Below are 18,271 nucleotides of genomic sequence, written 5' to 3'. Positions count from 1 at the left end.
AAGAACAGGGGGACTGGCCAAGTACTCTTTCAACTTTGTGAAAGATTATTCACATTCACTAGTTCACGTAAAACAATTTTTTTCTTAAGACATTGGAAGTAGGGGTACCCCTTATCTCCATTGGCTGACAAGAAACGAGATAGGACGACCATGCGCCCAGTCAGCTGCTGTACTTCCTTCACATTGGCCATTTTGGAGTTTATAAAACTCTTAAGCTTTTAAAAGGAAAATTCTTTTGACCACACATGAGGAAAGATGATGTGATTCCAATAGCCACATAGAGAAAGGTTCTTGACCTTCTTAGGAATCAACTTGAGTTGGACAATAGTTAGGCACTTTTTCTTAGAATTGGATCATTGTTCTAAGTCAAGAACTCTCCAAAAACTAGCACTAATTCCAAACTCATATGGAAGTTCCAATTATAGTCAAATTGAACCGAACAAAATGGAACAAAAGATAAGCAAACTGAATTAGAAGTGCTGGAAATTAAAATGCACCGAACCAAAACAGAAAAGAATAAGAACACAAGAACACAAGCTAAACATGAACAATTGAAAGAGTAGGAAGAAAGGAGAACATGTCTATCATATTGCCAAGGCCTTCCAAAAAGAAGATGAGATGCTTCCATGGGCACAACATCACATAAAACCTCATCTTTATACTTTCCTATTGCAAAGTTAATGAGGACTTGTTTATTCACCATGATTTCACCTACTTCACTAAGCCATTGTAATTTGTAGGGCTTGGTATGAGAGATAGTGGGTAAGGCTAACTTCTCCACAACTCTTGTACTAGCCACATTAGTGCAACTTCCCCCATCAATAATCAAGGAACATAACTTGTTGTTGATAAGACATCGGGTGTGAAAAATATTTTCTCTTTGAGTATCATTCAAAGATTTTGGAATTGTGCCCAACATACGTCTTATCATCAATAAGTCACCTTCACAAGGACTTTCACTCTCATTTTCACTTGATGGTCTAGAAGGTGAAGAATGCCTAGGTGAATTGGAATCATGCTCACTAACTACAATGCCTTCATGCATGTACATACTTCGTTTAGAAGGGCAATTAGCAGCAATGTGACCATATCCCAAACATTTAAAACACTTTTGACTAGACGATTTAATTGGGGATTTAGGCCTAGAAGTAGATGGCGTAGGATCCTTGGGTTTCAAAGAAGAATCTTTGGAAGGAAATTTTGAAAAAGACTTTTTGTTCTTCCAAGAATTGTTGTAGTAATCATCTTTGGGAATATTTTTAAAAATATTTTTCTTTGCAAGTTGGGCTTCCACCTTCATTGCAAGATGAACTAAAGAGCCCAATGATGAATACTCTTGTAACTCAACAATGTCTTGAATATCCTTCCTAAGACCACTCACAAACCTAGCAATCATAGCTTCCTCACTTTCTTCTAATTCAATTTTAAGCACAAGCGTTTCTAGCTCCTTATAATATTCATCCACATTTAGCGTGCCTTGTTGAAACCGTTGGAGTCTCAACATGAGGTCTTTCCTAAAATGTGGGGGTACAAACCTAGCGCGCATTTGATCCTTTAAAGAGTTCCAAGAGTCCACGGGAGGACCCTTGTGATAGATAATGTCCTTTACAATTCCATGCCACCATTTCATGGCATAATCACTAAACTCTAAGGTGGCTAGCTTAAGCTTATGCTCATCTTGGATCTCATGGATTTCAAATATTTGTTCACACTTAGCCTCCCAATCTAAATATACATTAGGATCACTTGAGCCATTGAAACAAGGAAGCTTGACCGAAGGTAGCCTAGCCTTTGCATCTTGGTAGTAGCCATTGCCATAGTGAGGTCTCTCCCCTTGGTTGTGATGTCTATGTCCAAGGAATTGGGGTGGAGTTCTCCTTCTCCTATGGTCCTCTTCACGGCCTATGTTATTGGAAGAACCTCTTGTTGAAGGTCTATGTGAATGATGCCCATCATGGATAGAAGGAGATGGTCTAGCTTGTTGGACCTCCATCTTTTGCATTTTCTCTTCCAAGCGTCTAATAGTTCTTTGTGCTTCATGTAATTCACCAAGGATTGAAGCTTTGGAAGGAGAATTCTGCTTGTATGATGCATCACTTGAAAATCCAGCCATTTGTAATTAAAAACAGCAAACACACAAAAACAGCAAACAAGTTAAGAAACAAAATTAGCAAAAACAGTGAGTGTTTTAAACAAAATGCCGAAGTGAATTGAGGCAGAAAAAGAGGTCACTCTCAAAGAAATAATGTCCTTGCACCAATCTGATCTTGAGGTCTTGGAATCCTCAAATGAAAGATGTCAAAGCAAGCACACCAATCTCAAAGGCAACCACCACAAAACCAATGAAACAATAAAGACAAACAAGAAAAGGTATAAGCAAAGAAAGGTAATGGCAAAAGGAATACTATATGTAAGACAAACTCAAAGATTAAAGAATGAAAGACAAGCAAGAAAATAAAGAACTCAATGAGGAAAGAAGGCACACCAAAAGAGTCCTAGAGAAAAGTACTAGAGTAGATTTAAAAAAACAAAAACAGAACTACAAGAAAACAATGTTGTATGCAAACTGTGCTATGTTTACTGATTTAACTGGAACGATTGAAAGCGAACTGGAATGTGAAAAATTAACCACACAAACTTCAATGTCTCAACTCAATAATGGCACTGGAACGAACTAAAAACAGTAAGCCATTTGAGAGAAATAAATTTTTCAAAATTGCTGCCCAATTACCGTCTTTTTTTCGGCAGTAATGTACACTTTTCGTATTTTATTTATCATTTTTTTGTGTACTTGGAATTTTTTTTACTTCTTTTTGCTATGCTTTTGTAAAACTTTGAAGAATGTAAATCCAAATTTTCACAATTTTCCAGTGAGCCAGTTAATTGCAGTAAATTGAAAACAGTAGCACATTTGTAAGAAAACAGAGGAACCTATTTAGGAATGAAAAACAGTATGATGAACTAGCAAAGACATAATGGAAATTGTGTAAAGGAACTTGTATAGAACTAGAATACAAGCATGAACTCAAATCTAAAAATGAAAATGCACAAAGGATCAAGCAATAAACTCAAAACAGAAAGTAAACCAAAGCAAGAAACAATCAAAGCAATAAAAGTACTACAAGAAGTAATGACAATTATGGAATAACATGACTAAGACAAAACTTGACATGATTACAAAATTAAAAGACATATCACAAGATGTATCAACAAGTGAAAGGAAGCTTAAGGTCAGCTCTAGGAAGGTGAATGCCATTCCAAAAGAGCAGCCATACTCATATGAACAATGAGTGCCATAAACCTTTTCACAAACACTTGGTGTAACAAAAGAAAAACACCAAGAAAAACTCAATTAAGCCTAAAACAGAAACTTAAATTGCAAGAAATTAAAAGAGCTCTTGAAATAAAGTGCACACAACTCAACAATTAAACAAGAATGAACCTAAGACTCATGATACCACATGATGTGATTCCAATAGCCACATAGAGAAAGGTTCTTGACCTTCTTAGGAATCAACTTGAGTTGGACAATAGTTAGGCACTTTTTCTTAGAATTGGATCATTGTTCCAAGTCAAGAACTGTCCAAAAACTAGCACCAATTCCAAACTCATATGGAAGTTCCAATTATAGTCAAATTGAACCGAACAAAATGGAACAAAAGATAAGCAAACTGAATTAGAAGTGCTGGAAATTAAAATGCACCGAACCAAAACAGAAAAGAATAAGAACAGCTGCTGGAAAATGAAAAATAACCAAACCAAAACTCAAGAACACAAGCTAAACATGAACAATTGAAAGAGTAGGAAGAAAGGAGAAGAGAAAAGCTTATGGAGATGGAAGAGAAGGTGAGTGATCACGCCACTAGAAGGATGGTTGCTCCTAGATGAGTGTGCTGCCGCCACTTGAGGACACCATGGATCCTTCAAGATAAGACTAGAGAAGAAGGCTCAAAAGCTCTCCAATGCTCACTCAAAAATTGAGTATAGTTTCTTTACTCTCATTTAATTCCGAAAAATACAAGGGCTGCACCTTAATTTATAGCCTAAGGTGCTGAAATGTAAGCTACACAAATTCAAAAAACTCCCTTCCAAAAGCTTCTAGAATTGGCGCCTAAAACAAAGCATGAGAAAGGTGTGATCCCTTCTCTCACTTTGGCACCTCCTTATTTACTCCTACACCTATCTACTAACACACCCCCCCTAAAACTCCTAACTAAAGACTAAAAGATGCTTTAACAATAGAGGTTTCTAATGTTTCCCTCTAAGCACCTTCAACAATATTCTTTATTATTTAATACTTGGCCTTGCCCTTCATGAGATGAACTTGGGCTTTTTGGGCTTTGGCCTTCTTGGGCTTGGGCTTGGGCTTTGGGCCTCATCTTTTGCAAAGAATAATAAGAAGAACTTTAAATGTGAGGGCGAATGATCTTGTCCTTCATTATTAAAAGCCTTTTTTATTTGATTCGCATCAAAAGATGTTCAAAGACATTGTCAAAGATGCATTTCATGTTTAAAAGCTAAGTCTAAGACAATGCCTCATGGACTCTACCCTCCTTTACCTTTTGCAAGTGCTCACTGGGAAGATATAAGCATGAATTTCATATTAGGACTTCCTAGGACACAAAGAGGTTTTTGATTCCATCTTTGTGGTAGTGGAAAGGTTTAGCAAGATGGCTCCTTTTATACCCTGCCATAAAGTGGTAAGACTACATGGTTTGCCTAAGACCATAGTGTCAGATAGAGATCCAAAATTTGTTGGCCATTTTTGGAGAACCCTCTGGGAAAGGCTAGGAACTAAGTTGAATTTCTCAACATCTTGTCATCCTCAAACAGATTGACAAAATGAAGATGTAAATAGATCTCTTTCCACTATGCTTAGGTCAATCATGAAGGGAACAGAGAAATACATGAAACATAACAATAAGGGGAAAAGAGAGATGATTCTTGAAGAGGGAGATTGGGTTTGGCTTCACCTTAGAGAGGATAGATTCCCTAATAAAAAGAAGTGTAAGTTTAGCCCCCGGGGAGATGGTCCTTTTCAAGTCCTCAAAAGAATCAATAATAATGCATATCAAATTGACCTGCCCGAGGAATATGAAGTACATACTACCTTCAATGTTATGGATCTAACACCTTTTGCACGTAGTGAAGATGGAGAGGCAGAAACATGTGATTTAAGGACAAATCCTCTTCAAGAGAGAGGGGATGCGCAAGAAGGCCAAGCTCAGGCCTAACTACTAGGTCCATGGCAAGGAAGATACAAGAAGATTGGAACTTTGCTATTGATGGCAGAGAAAACTTCCTATACATGTTCAAAAATGTCATAAACCTAGTGTAGAATTGTAGAGTAGAATTTTATTTTCTTGTCAAAAGTAAAATAAGAATTTTACTTGTACTTTTCTTAATTGTAATTAGGGTTAGATTTAGGTATCTAAAAACCAACATAGGTTAATTAGGGTTTCTAGAAGACTCCTAATTAACCTAGGTCGGTGATTTAGATCTAAATGAGTCACATGAAGTACACATTGTCATGCTTGCCTTGTGAGCTCATTTTAGGCGCCAGTTTCAAACCATTTCCATTTGATATGGCTCAACCAATCACCCTCCCTACCTATCATGCACCTTCAAGGAAAGCATAGCTCCATTGGAGCCCTCCTTGTCCGTTCCAACCATTAGCTTCCGCCAATCCACAACTCAATTCTCCAAGGAATCAACTCGGAAATGGATCCACCACCATCAACAATAATTTGAACTCTTCTTTTCAATTATATAATGTTAATTCTTCTTTTAAAAATCTCAACACTTTGAGAAGTTGTTTCCTTGAGCAATGAACAACAAAAAGTGAACAGAAATATTTTTGAAAATGACCCTATTTTTTTTTTCTTTCAACACTTATACAAAAATAATGAAGGCTTTATGTATTTTATGTTTTTTTTTTAATTTTATTTTAATAAAGAAACTTGTATCATGTTTTTTTATGTTTATTGTGTTAGAGTATATGACCTTAAACGAGAGGGGGGTGAATTGTTTAAGGGGGATTTTCGAAAACTTTTTAAGCTAAAATAAAATCCTTTGTATGAAACTCAATCAGAAATTCAGTTAGCCAAGATATAAAGCACAAAACAACAAAGCACCAGAAAAACAATCGGTTGTTTCTTCGAAACAATTAGTTGTTTATACCAACAAATCAATAACAACTGAATTTAAATAAGTTTAAGGGAAGAAAGAAATACACAAACAATTTATACTGGTTCACTCTTAAACCAAGAGCTACATCCAATCCCTAGAATCCACTGGGCAATCAACTAAGCAATCAAATACAGATTACACACAAAACAACCAAAGAAGTGACCTTGAACTCTTCAAGAAACACACTTCCTTTGGCACAGCACACACCAAGAATGTTGATCTTGACAACCTCAAGAGCACACAACACTCCTTGGCTTACAACACCAGAAAATACAAAGTATTCAGAACGAATTACACTTGTTTACAGAATAAACTGAAATCAATACAGATGTAATCCTATTCCACTCTCTCTTGAGAAAACCAAAGCTGAAAAGTGAATGTTCAAAACTTGAAAGCAATCTCTCATAGCTGAAAAAACACAAATCTGTTTTTCTTGTTTGTTATAAAACATAAACAAACTATTTATAGCTTTCAAAGATTGGTCAAAGTTGAAAATTATTTAAAGCACACTCAACTAACAAAACAAAATTCTGTTAGGATTTTCAAACAAACAATCAATTGAAAGCACGAAACAATCGATTGTTTTGGTTTGACAGCAAGTTAACCAACCAAAACAGTTTTCAACCTTTTCAAAAACACCTAAGAGTAAAACAATCGATTGTTTCGACAAAACAACCGGTTGTTTTTCACTTAGTTTGAGAAACACTTTAATCTTAAAAGATTTAAAAACACTTTAGCTTTAGATTCAACAAAGAGTGGATTACACAGATAAACTACCCAAATTCTATCCTAAACACAGCAGCAACTTCAGCTTTGCATCAAACACTTGGATTTGGATTCTTCTAAGCCTTTGATCACTCTTGATCCAACAATCTCCCCCTATTTGATGAAGACAAATCCCTGATTGCTTATGTTGGTAGCAGGTTAGAAAAGTAATTCACTAAGCACTGTATCAGACAAACAACCGGTTGTTTCCTCGATTCAATCGGTTGTCTCTATCAGCAGAAGCAGAAAACAATTCCAATTTCTGAAATTGGAGAGATTTAACAGTTTGAAACATATTATAGAGAGCAAACAACACAAAAACCAACCACTTCTCCCCCTATTTGTCTTCACAAATAGAATTAAAAAACAGTTTAAGAGAGATTTTGAGAGTCAAGAATGCCTAACTCATTTCTTAAGAAGAAAAACCTTTCTTTTGGTAGAGGTTTTGTGAATATATCAGCTAGTTGCAATTTTGTTTCAATGAATTTCACATCATAGTCTCCATTGTTCACATGATCTCGTATGAAGTGATGACGAATCTCAATGTGCTTAGTTCTTGAATGTTGAATATGATTTTTGTGAGATTTATAGCACTTCTGTTGTCACAAAGCAAAGGAACCTTGCTGATCTTCAATCCAAAATCTGCAAGTTGCTGTTTAAGCCAAAGTATTTGTGTACAACAGCTTCCAACAACACTGCAGTAGAAAGAGCTACACAAGCTTGCTTCTTACTATGCCAAGAGATGAGGCTTTTCTAGCAGCATCTGCATCCATATAACAACTTGAAAGCATGGGTGTGCTTGCTTCCTTGCAACTTTCCATTTCAAATTTCTTGAGAATTTCTGTGCAATATTTTGATTGGCATAGAAAGATTCCATCCTTTGTTTGCTTGACCTGCAATCCAAGAAAGAAAGAAAGCTCCCCCATCATAGACATTTCAAACTCACCTTGCATAGCTGCCACAAATTCTTCACACAAACTATCTTGGGTAGCACCAAAGATGATGTCATTAACATAGATTTGTACTAAGATAATTTCAGAATTTGACTTCTTGATGAAGAGAGTTTTGTCAATCATTCCTCTTTCATAACCATGTGACAAAAGGAAATTGCTAAGCCTCTCATACCACTGCCTTGGAGCTTGCTTAAAACCATACAATGCCTTTTTCAACTTAAAAACATGATTAGGATGTTGATGATCTTCAAAACCCGGTGGTTGCTCAACATACACTTCTTCATTGATAAAGCCATTGAGAAAAGCACTCTTCACATCCATTTGAAAGAGTTTGAATCCACTCATATAAGCAAAAGCCAGCAGCAACCTCACAACTTCCAATCTTGCAATTGGGGCAAAGGTTTCTCCATAGTCAATCCCTTCCTCTTGATTGTATCATTTGGCAACTAGCCTTGCCTTGTTCCTCGTAATTACTCCAACCTCATCAAGCTTGTTTCTGAAAACCCATTTAGATCCAATGATGTTCATCTCAGCTGTCTTGGAAACCAGAAACCACACATCATTCCTAACAAACTAATTCATCTCTTCATGCATAACTTCCACCCATTTTTCATCTTTAAGAGCTTCTTCAATAGACTTTGGTTCAACTTGAGAGACAAAAGTAGTGTGCCTGCAGAAGTTTGAGATAGAGCTACGTGTAGAAACACCCTCCTTTATCTGCCCAATGATGTTCTCCACTGACAGATCTCTTGGTATTCTCCATTCTTTAGGTAGCTCACTCTACTGCAGAATTTCAATCGGTTGTTTCGATGAATCAACCGGTTGTTTTTCTGCACAATAGTCCAGCTTCTCCAGATTAATGTTCTGCTCATCCTCTTCTGTGTTGTTCTTTGAGACTTGAATGCTTTTGTGATCAACTTCATCAAATACTAGATGAACAGATTCTTCTACAGTCATGAGCCTCTTGTTGTAGATCCTATATGCATGACTATTTAAGGAATAACCAATAAAGATTCCATGATAAGCTTTTTCATCAAACTTTCCTAGATTTTCTTTTCCATTATTCAGAACTGTACTAGGATGGCCGACCGGTCTATTGACCCGGTCAACCCATGTGTCAAGACCATACTCCAAGGTACGAGGTTGACCACGTGCCGCACGTGGCCGACCGACATGGAGTGCTCAAGTCAAAGGTTGACCCAATTAGCAAAGGTTAACCTATGGTTAGGAAACGACCTAATCCAACCCTAATCGCTAACCAACCCCCTAATCCGGCCCAACAGCGAGGGCCCATCAAGGTAATATAAATATCACGCATTCCAAGGAAGAAGGTACGTCATTATCTACAGTATTCTAACCAGCCGAATACGATACCCCACTGACTTGAGCGTTGGAGTGCCATCTGCAGGTACCCCACCCGCCTGAGGAGTCATTCAGCGAGGAAGACCGAAGGAGTAAGTAAGATACGACCGACCGAGTGACATCCGAAGACAATAGTTCTCCCAGTCCCCAACCTAGTTCGAGAGCAGGTATAAATATAAGAAGTAAGAAGAAGTATGCTTTCCTAAAGGAATTGAGAGCAGATGTTTTTGCGAATACACTGGGCAAGGAATAGTTTTTTACACAAGTTGGGATTCATGATTTTCCCCTACCAACTTGAGGGTGAGTATTAAGGAAATAATAATTATCAAATTATACGCAATTATTGTATGCAATATTGTATGCAATTATATGCAATTGATTTAATAATGATAGAATCCCATGATTAGTGGATACCTACCTAATTAGCTTATAATTCATATGCAATATTTTTTAATGATTTTTTTGTAATTATCTTTTGCGGGATTAGTTACAAAATGTCAATCTGTTCAAAAAAAGAATGAAACAAAAGGATGTATATCACAATTTCAAGTGCATATGAGTCCTAAAAATTTGAAAAAAGCGATAAAATAGTGGAAAAAAAAATCAAGGATAACAACGAAGAGGAGGGAAAAGTGTTCAGAGTTCGTTATAGGAAATATGGTATTAATGTGAAGGTGTATCGTTTTTGACACAAGAAATTATAGAGAAATTTTTAGAAATGGATTCAAGGCTTGACCAAAAGGAAGTACGCCAAATTCTGGATTAATAGTAGAAGTCAGCCTCTGGATTACAACCGGTGTCCATCTAAATCAAGCATAAAAGTTGTAATGAATATTGGAAACGAACTCCTCCCACGTCTTCCATGTAGGACTCAAACACAGTACTACAGATATGAAATCCATGCCCCGGACATAATTTCAGTTGATAATGCTTTTTGAAAAGAGTATAAATATAAGAAGCAAGAAGAAGTATGCTTCTCTAAAGGAATTGCGACCAGATATTTCTACGAAGGCACTGAAGAAGGAACACTTTTTGACGCTACGACACAAGTTAGGGGTTCACGATCTTCCCCTACCAACTTGAGGAGGAGTATTAAGGAAATAATAATTATCAAATTATACACAATTATTGTATGCAATATTGTACGATATTATACAATATTGTAAACAATTATATGTAATTAATTTAATAATATGATTAGTGGATACCTACCTAATTAGCTTCTAATTTGGAGAGAGAAAGTCTCCCTACACTTGTATATATTTCTATACATGAAGTGATGTAAATACACACAAGAGAATGAAAAAAACACCTTCTTTCTATCTTCTTCGTACATACTATATTCTTGAGGTCACACTTGTGGGAACCAATGATGTGAAAAGGGCAGGAAAGCATGCTCTCATCCAAGAATATGAATTGTTCAAGATGCAGAAAGGGGAAACAATTTCTGATGTGCAGAAATGTTTTTCTCACATTGTGAATCACCTAATGAGTCTTGGAAAAAGTTTTGACAAAGAGGAGCTGAACTTAAAGATTTTAAAGTGTCTTGGCAGGTCTTGGCAGCCAAAGGTTACTGCCATTTCTAAATAAAGAATCTAACATCCATGACAACAGCTTTCTTGTTTGGTAAGCTAAGGGAACATGAATTGGAAATGAACAGATTGTTTGTTCTAGAAAATGAGGACAAACATGGAAAAGGCATAGCTTTAAAAACAACTGGCCATAGAAGATATCAAGATTCTAGCTCCTCATCCTTCTTGGCCAGCTCTTCCTTAAACCTCTCCATCTCAGCTTGAAGCTCCATGTTCTTGTTGGATAATTTTAAGGCCTCCATGGACTTTTCAATCAGAAGAGCCTTAGCTTCTTTTTGAGATCGCTGAAGCTCTTTGTGAAGTTTGGTCATTTCTTGCTTGAGACCCCCAACTTGCTGCGAGAGTTCGGCGACCTTGTGGGATTCCTCCTTGGCTGATCTTTCCACCCTTTCAGCTTGGAAATGGCTAAGCAGTTTGCAGTTAAGGCCTTCCCCAGTTGCCTCACAGCCTGCTCCACCAAGTGATCTTCCTCTAGGCTCTCCAACTTTTCCTTGGCCTTGGTGGGCAATAGGATCTTCTCGAGGAAGGAAGGGGCATCCAAGTTAGGATCCCACAGTCCTCCCTCTAGAGAGCTTGTCCTACACCACCACCATGTCGTGAGGAGGAGGTGGGCTTGGTGGAGGAGCCTGGGGTGAAGGTGCACATCCATCTGAGACGGAGTGTTCGGAGGGTTCAGTGGTGGCCTTTCGTATCTTTTTGAAGACCGACCCATAATAGGTCTTCTCTTTGTCAGTAGGAGCAACCTCAACAACAGCCTTGAGCTTCAGGTCTTCGGCAAGGAGAGCTTGGGCAGCTGCCTTCATCTTCTTGGCTCTAGCTGCCAAGTCTTTCTTATTGATCTTACCCAACATGTTGTCTGCAAGAAAAACAAGGGAAGTTCAGCAAAGAAATGCATAAGTCAGCATCAGTAAGAGTAAAGGAAGAAAAGATACCAACATATGTTTTAGTCCCATTGGGAGAACTCTTTGCTTATGAGGGAGGTTGTATTAAAAACCACCTTCAAACTAGAGAAGAAGAGACACACTTTCTGGTCCCACTATGGCATGTCCTCCAGGCATCGAGCACCTTGGAAGTTTGGTTTTTGGGTCCAGTACAAAAGGAACCCTTCTATAAGAGTTAGGTCCCTCTTGTTGTAGTGAATTTTCAAAAATTTACCCTTGAAACCCTTATAAGATTATTGGAAGAGCGATAGCAATGCTCTCCCAGCCACCCCGTTGAAAGAAACCCACAATTGGCGGCCCAAGTGTTTGGCCTCAAAGAAATACAGAAAGACCTCCACAGATGGCAGATGGCCGAAATGGGTACAAAGGATGGAAAAACCCCGAACAAACGTCCCGTTATTTGGATGTGGCTGGGTTAGGGTGACGTTGATTTTAGTAAGAAGCTTTTTTTCAAAAATTGTACAAGGGTAAACGAAAGAGAACTTTCTTAAAGACAGTGGTGTAGAAATAACAAAAAGGACCATCAGGGTCCGAGAACTCGTCGCAACAAACGGGTTCGTACTCCCTGCATGGCACTAACTTAAGACCCCTATCACCCAAGATACACTTTTTGGGACGTTCGCTTTTCATATAAAGAACTATCTTCTTAGAGGAGGTGTGTATGAATGTTTCCTCTAAGAGTTTCTCAGGAGCCCAGGGGTACATGGTTCGGTAATCCATCACAACAGAGTATCTAAAACAAAAATAAACAAGAAAATACAAACACACATTCAGGCAATGAAGGCAACACGCATTTCATATTCAAGAAAAATGACGATGCTAAACAGAGATAACAATCAATATTGTCAAACAAAATGAATACAGAGCAGTCCCAGAACGGGTAATATGATCATAATAAAACCATCAGGTGATGTGAGTACATAGTCATGAGTTGAAGGAGGTACCTTGATTCAAAAGGCGAGGGGAGGCGAGGAGATTTCCCAGGTTAAGGAAGAAGGTGCAAAGAGTTAGAGAAGAGGCGTGAGGGCTTCGTAGGGGAGAAATGAAACAATGTGAAGTGTTGAAAGGTTTAGATGTTGGAAAGGGTAAGCGATAATGCTTTGCAGCCATTGATGAGGGCCACGTGTACGCTCAAGATGGAGTATGGTGAGATGTCCTCTCAAAAACGCTTCGTGCATCGCGCCACACACGCCACTACCCATAAGACACTTAAGCCACCAAGGGCGAGCAAGTAGCCTTTTCGCTGAAGCAAGCTCAGCTCGAGCCCGGGGGCTTGTGTACTGGACCAGAGTGCTCAGAGCTCAGCACTCGATGGTCGAACCTCAACACTTGCCATAGGCAGGTCAGCTCGGCTCTTGGGCCAAGTTGGTGGGCCATGTGATTAGGACCTAGATGTTTGTGTTAGTTCCTTTTTCGTATAACCCTTTGTGCATGAGGCCTAGGCGGCTAGCGAAGGGTAGTTTTGGACCTAGGGTGTGCTTAGTGCGTAGGGGGTCTAGCTTAAGTAAATATTTTCTTTTAAACCTAAGCCCTTGTGTGGTAGGGCACATAAAGGTTAGGTTGCATGTATTTAAGAGAGGAGTGTAACGCCACGCTGAGGATAGCTACGTAAATAGATTGGACCCCTAATGCTGGTACATGAGTTGGTACCCTGGTGGTTATTATGTTATTATTTTATGCACTACATGAAGGAAAGTTTCCATTTTGCTACAACACTGTGAGGGTGTGCCCTTGAGCATAATATTTTCCTGTTGAGTATGCTTTCAATTGAGATTATATTCTCGTGATAGAAAGTTGTTACAAGAGATAAGTTATAAAAGGGGGCTTGAGACCCCAGGTTAAGGTATGTTGTTTCTAAGATTGAAACTTACTACTTCTTGTTTCTTATAAGCCCTATACTGACTTGATCGTCGGAGTGCAATCAATAGGTAGAGCCTCATCTGTTTCAACGGAGCAACATTTCAGTGCAACAAGACGCAGTACAAATTCTAGAAGAGACGGACGGAGCTAGAGCTTGTCATTAGAGTCAACCGGCGAGCAGGTCAACCGGGGAGCAGGTCAACCGGCAAGAACAATCGGACTTGGAGGTAGGCTCCGATTTGAAGCGACTTTGCTTGGTATTATTGAACCGAGATGCTAGTGCTTTGTGATGAAAGGGGTCCCACCTATTGATCGCACTCCGACGATCAAGTCAGTGAGAGCATTCAAACTACGATTATCTGAATAACATCTGTATAAGTGTAGAGTCCTCAGAAAAACATACCTTTACCCAGGGTCTTAAACCCTTTTTATAAACGTTCTTTCAACAATTTCATCAACCAAAATATGATTTCAACAACAAGAATATAATTTCAGCAACAAGAATATAATCTCAACAACAAGAATATTTCGTTAATGTGTGCACCTTTAGTTTTCGGGTACAATGCAATATTATTCCTAACGAATTTTATTTACATCGAAAATATATATACGCTTAACTACTTCAATTATTCACCATGTGTTTTGCTTTTAACTATCTTTTCAATATGGACTGGTAATTATATGCGCTGACCTCATGACATGTTATTGGGCTCATACTTGCCCCAGGCCGAGCTAGGTATTTCTGACATGGACATGTCTAGCCGAGCTACTACACTTAAGTGCTTGGATTGAAGACCCGAGCACGTCCGACCCGTACAAGGTTCAAACTAAGATAACATGAACATTCTATTTGAAGAGAAATTTGATCTTATCTTCATCATCACACTCTCTTATAGGTTCTTCTTCAAAACAAGAAGAATGGAGTCTTTTCTTCCTTTGAGTAGATTGATCATGATAATAAACTAAACTAACCATAAGGTAAACAACGTGCTTAAGTTTCATAGGAAAACATAATTCTTAAGAAGAAATATCAAAGTAATAAATGAAATATTAGTTTTACTTGTTCCATGGAAGGTTACCTTGCTAATCTTCATGTTCTTTTAGTTCAATATGTGTATCATGAGATAATTCATTTCCTAAGAATCTTTAAGATCCTTGGTTTCCTTTAGATTTACGATCATTATCCATGATAGAAGGATGGCTTTCACCTGTTGTATCCTGTTTGATGTTTCTTCATATCTAATTGTCATTAAAATGTATCTTCTTTATCCTTTTGAACAAGTTTACATTACGCGTCCTGATTTTCTTTATTTTTAGTGGATGATATCCTTTCATCTATAATCTATTGTTTTTTACCTTACTGTGTTGAATCATTTCCTCTAGTTGTTGTGAGGTGTCAACCATTTAGAGAGTAGTTCTAATACTAATTTTAAAAAATAGAAAATAGTAAAAGGATAGGGTTGAATTGCGATTTAATTAAATTTAAAAACTTTTCGTAAATATCGTTTAATTAAAGTTGTTCAAACAATGTTTGAGTTTATGAAGCAATCAGACTATTACTCTTTCATTTGTAGTTAACTCCACTGAAGTTTTTTTATATATCTGACTAACGATTAGATTGTGCTTCTCAAGTCTGATAAATTACACCTCAAGCAAATTTTACTTAAACTGATTTGTTGAAAAAGATAGACTTAGAAATATATATTTTCATAAACATTTTTTCAACAGGTTTGATCTTATAAAAAACATAACGTGTATCTTCATAATCTCACAAAATAGTAAGATGGACATATTTAAAAGCTTATTTTATCCTCAGTTATTTTAGTCTAAATAGTTACATCAGATGTAGATTTTTCAACTAATCTAAATCAATTGATTAATTTATTTTTTTTTTACATAAAAAACTAATCAAATCATAATTGTTGCATATGACCAATCAATATAGATACAAAATAAATACTTAGTTTTATAAACTCTTTGATAAAACATTTTTATTATATATTCTTACACTAACTTATATGACTTGATTTTAGGATTGCACATTTATGTGTTGCACTTTGTTTAGGATTTTTTGAATTAACAATTATGGTGAGAAACCCAAAGAAGATGAGGTGCGGAAATAAAAATATATAATGGAAAGAAACAAGATGGAAGAACCTAAGGACATAAAATGGAATGGAAATGGCGCAAATAAGAAAGGAAAAAAGATGAAGAGATGAAGAAAGCTTATGGAAAATGGAGCAAAGAATCACGCCATTTGGAATGGTGAATGGTTCCAAGATGAGTGGTGAGGAGCCGCCACTTGAGGTGCACTACACTCAAGATAAGACCCAAGAACTTTAGGAGACAAAGCTCACTAATCACCCTAGCAGAGTTTCTTTTTTATTCAATTTCCATTGTAAAAATACATGAGGCAAGACACCCTTTATATAGGAGAGAGTGACTTGGGAAGCAAGAGTGAGAGGGGTAGGGGTGTCATTTGTGAGAAACCTTCTAGAAGGTAGGTCAAAGAAACCATAAACCTAGGTGCACATGTCATGAAAGGTGGGCTTGACACAAACCCAATTTACTAAGCACACCCTACTCAAATTACTAAGCACACCCTACTCTAGATTATTCTTCTATTTAGACCCCCAAGGTTAGCCTAATTTATTTATATAAACTTGTCTTTTAAAAAGACCAGAAGAAATAACATTTGATGCTCTGGCCTATGCCCAGTTCTTCTTCTGCTGAGGTCCTTCTGAAGTTTGGTGGGGCCTTGCCTTGGATGCTGAGATGACTGACTTAATTGTGAAGTGTTTGTTGTTTCCTTAGTCATTTGTTTGTCGAGGTGGGTTGTATCACTAACTCTCCTTCTTGGGTTAGTACATGCATTATAAAGGAGATAAGGGAGAGAGAGAGAGAGAGAATACATAGAACAATTTATATTGGTTCATCTATCACAAAAAACTACATCCAGTTTTTGACCAACAAGTGTAGTTCAACTAGGTAGACTAATGTTGTAAAGTACGCTAGAGCATTCTTTGAGCTCGTAGCCATTTCTGACTAACCCCTTGAGTATTCTTGTCCAAGTTACTCCTGGCTAACCCTTTGAGTATTCTTGTCTAAGTCATTCTTGGCTTAACAAGTATTATTTCCTAAGCCACTCTTGGCTCAAGGACTATTCTTTCCCAAGCCACACCTAGCTTAACGAGAATTCTTTCTCAAGTTACTCTTTACTTAATAAGTATTCTTTCTCATGCCACTCCTAGCTTAACGAGTATTATTTGGGCACCTAGATACTCCTGGCTACTCCCTTGAGTATTATTTGCAAAACAACAAATTTTGGCTACTCCCTTGATTATTATTTTCCAAACAACCACTTTTGGCCAAGATCATAGGGTTTGGTGTTTCAATGATCAATAGATCATTGGGTGTGATCACAAGGGAGGATTGCGTATAACGATGAATACACAAATGAAAGCTTTCTCTCCTACTTCAAATATTCTTTCACTTTAGGAAGGGATTATTTCTTTTGACGTTTAGAAAGGGCAAGCACTCTCTCTTTTTGGTGCTTGAATGAACAATATAATCTATTTTTTATCCATAAGAATAGCAACATCTATGCTTTGATCATTCTTTTGAAGCTTTGAGGGATGCTTTTTTATCTTAGCGGCATGCTCTGGCTTTCTACTTCTTGATGGTAGGATTTATATAGGCGCTAGAAGAAGATAGGCATTGAGAGATCGTCTATATCCATTTATCAACTTCAATTTTTTTGATGACTTTTCTTTGTTTGTGGAGCTTGAATATACTTATTTATATTTAATACATTTTTTCTTTACACAACATCCTTAATAACTAACAATCCTTATCGTCCTTGATAACTAATAATGTTTATCTTCCTTTGATAGTCTTTTGCACCAATTCATGATAAAAGTCTACATCATAAAGGCAAACAGTTGCATGAACTGGGAAGTTGTTTGTGTCAAGAGGTTGGTGACAAAGGTATCTTTAACTTTCTTTTTCCAAGATATCATTTTATGTCGACTTTAACTCGCAACTTTAGCAAATCTCTTCTACATACTAATGTAGTGGATATTTTGTGCATCCAAATCAAGAGTTATAAAGAAATCACTTATTTAACATAAGCCTTTATAAATATTCTACTATATAAATATTCTTAGTAAACTAAGAAAACCAATATTAATATTTTTTAGAAATACAATATTAGTTTAAAATTATACGTGTATCGTTTGAACACAACAATATTTATTATACGTGTAAAAAAGTTTGATAATATTGTATTGTCTTTCAAACAAAATATTTATGTCTTTATTATCCGAACATTTCTTCTTAAAAATAAATAATTATGTTTTACATATATATAATATTGAATTTTTCTCTAATTTTTGCTTCCTTCTCATTCCCATTTCCGTATTCATTCGTGTTGTTTCCGTATTATAATCTTTCCATTAAATGAAAATTTCTCAGTTTTCATTGAAATTCTCTCGGAATCATTCTAAATATAAAAAATCCATCCCAAATAAGAAGGCATATAAAAATTGTATACATGAGCAAGGTAGATGTAATGGTAATCATAGTTTTAGGAAGAACAAATTTCCTGCTC

Source organism: Phaseolus vulgaris, chromosome 8 (genome assembly GCF_051622355.1).
Source record: "Phaseolus vulgaris cultivar YP4 chromosome 8, ASM5162235v1, whole genome shotgun sequence".
Classification (NCBI taxonomy): Eukaryota; Viridiplantae; Streptophyta; class Magnoliopsida; order Fabales; family Fabaceae; genus Phaseolus; species Phaseolus vulgaris.
The sequence above is the reverse complement of the archived record's forward strand: the minus strand, read 5'-3'. Positions refer to the sequence as shown.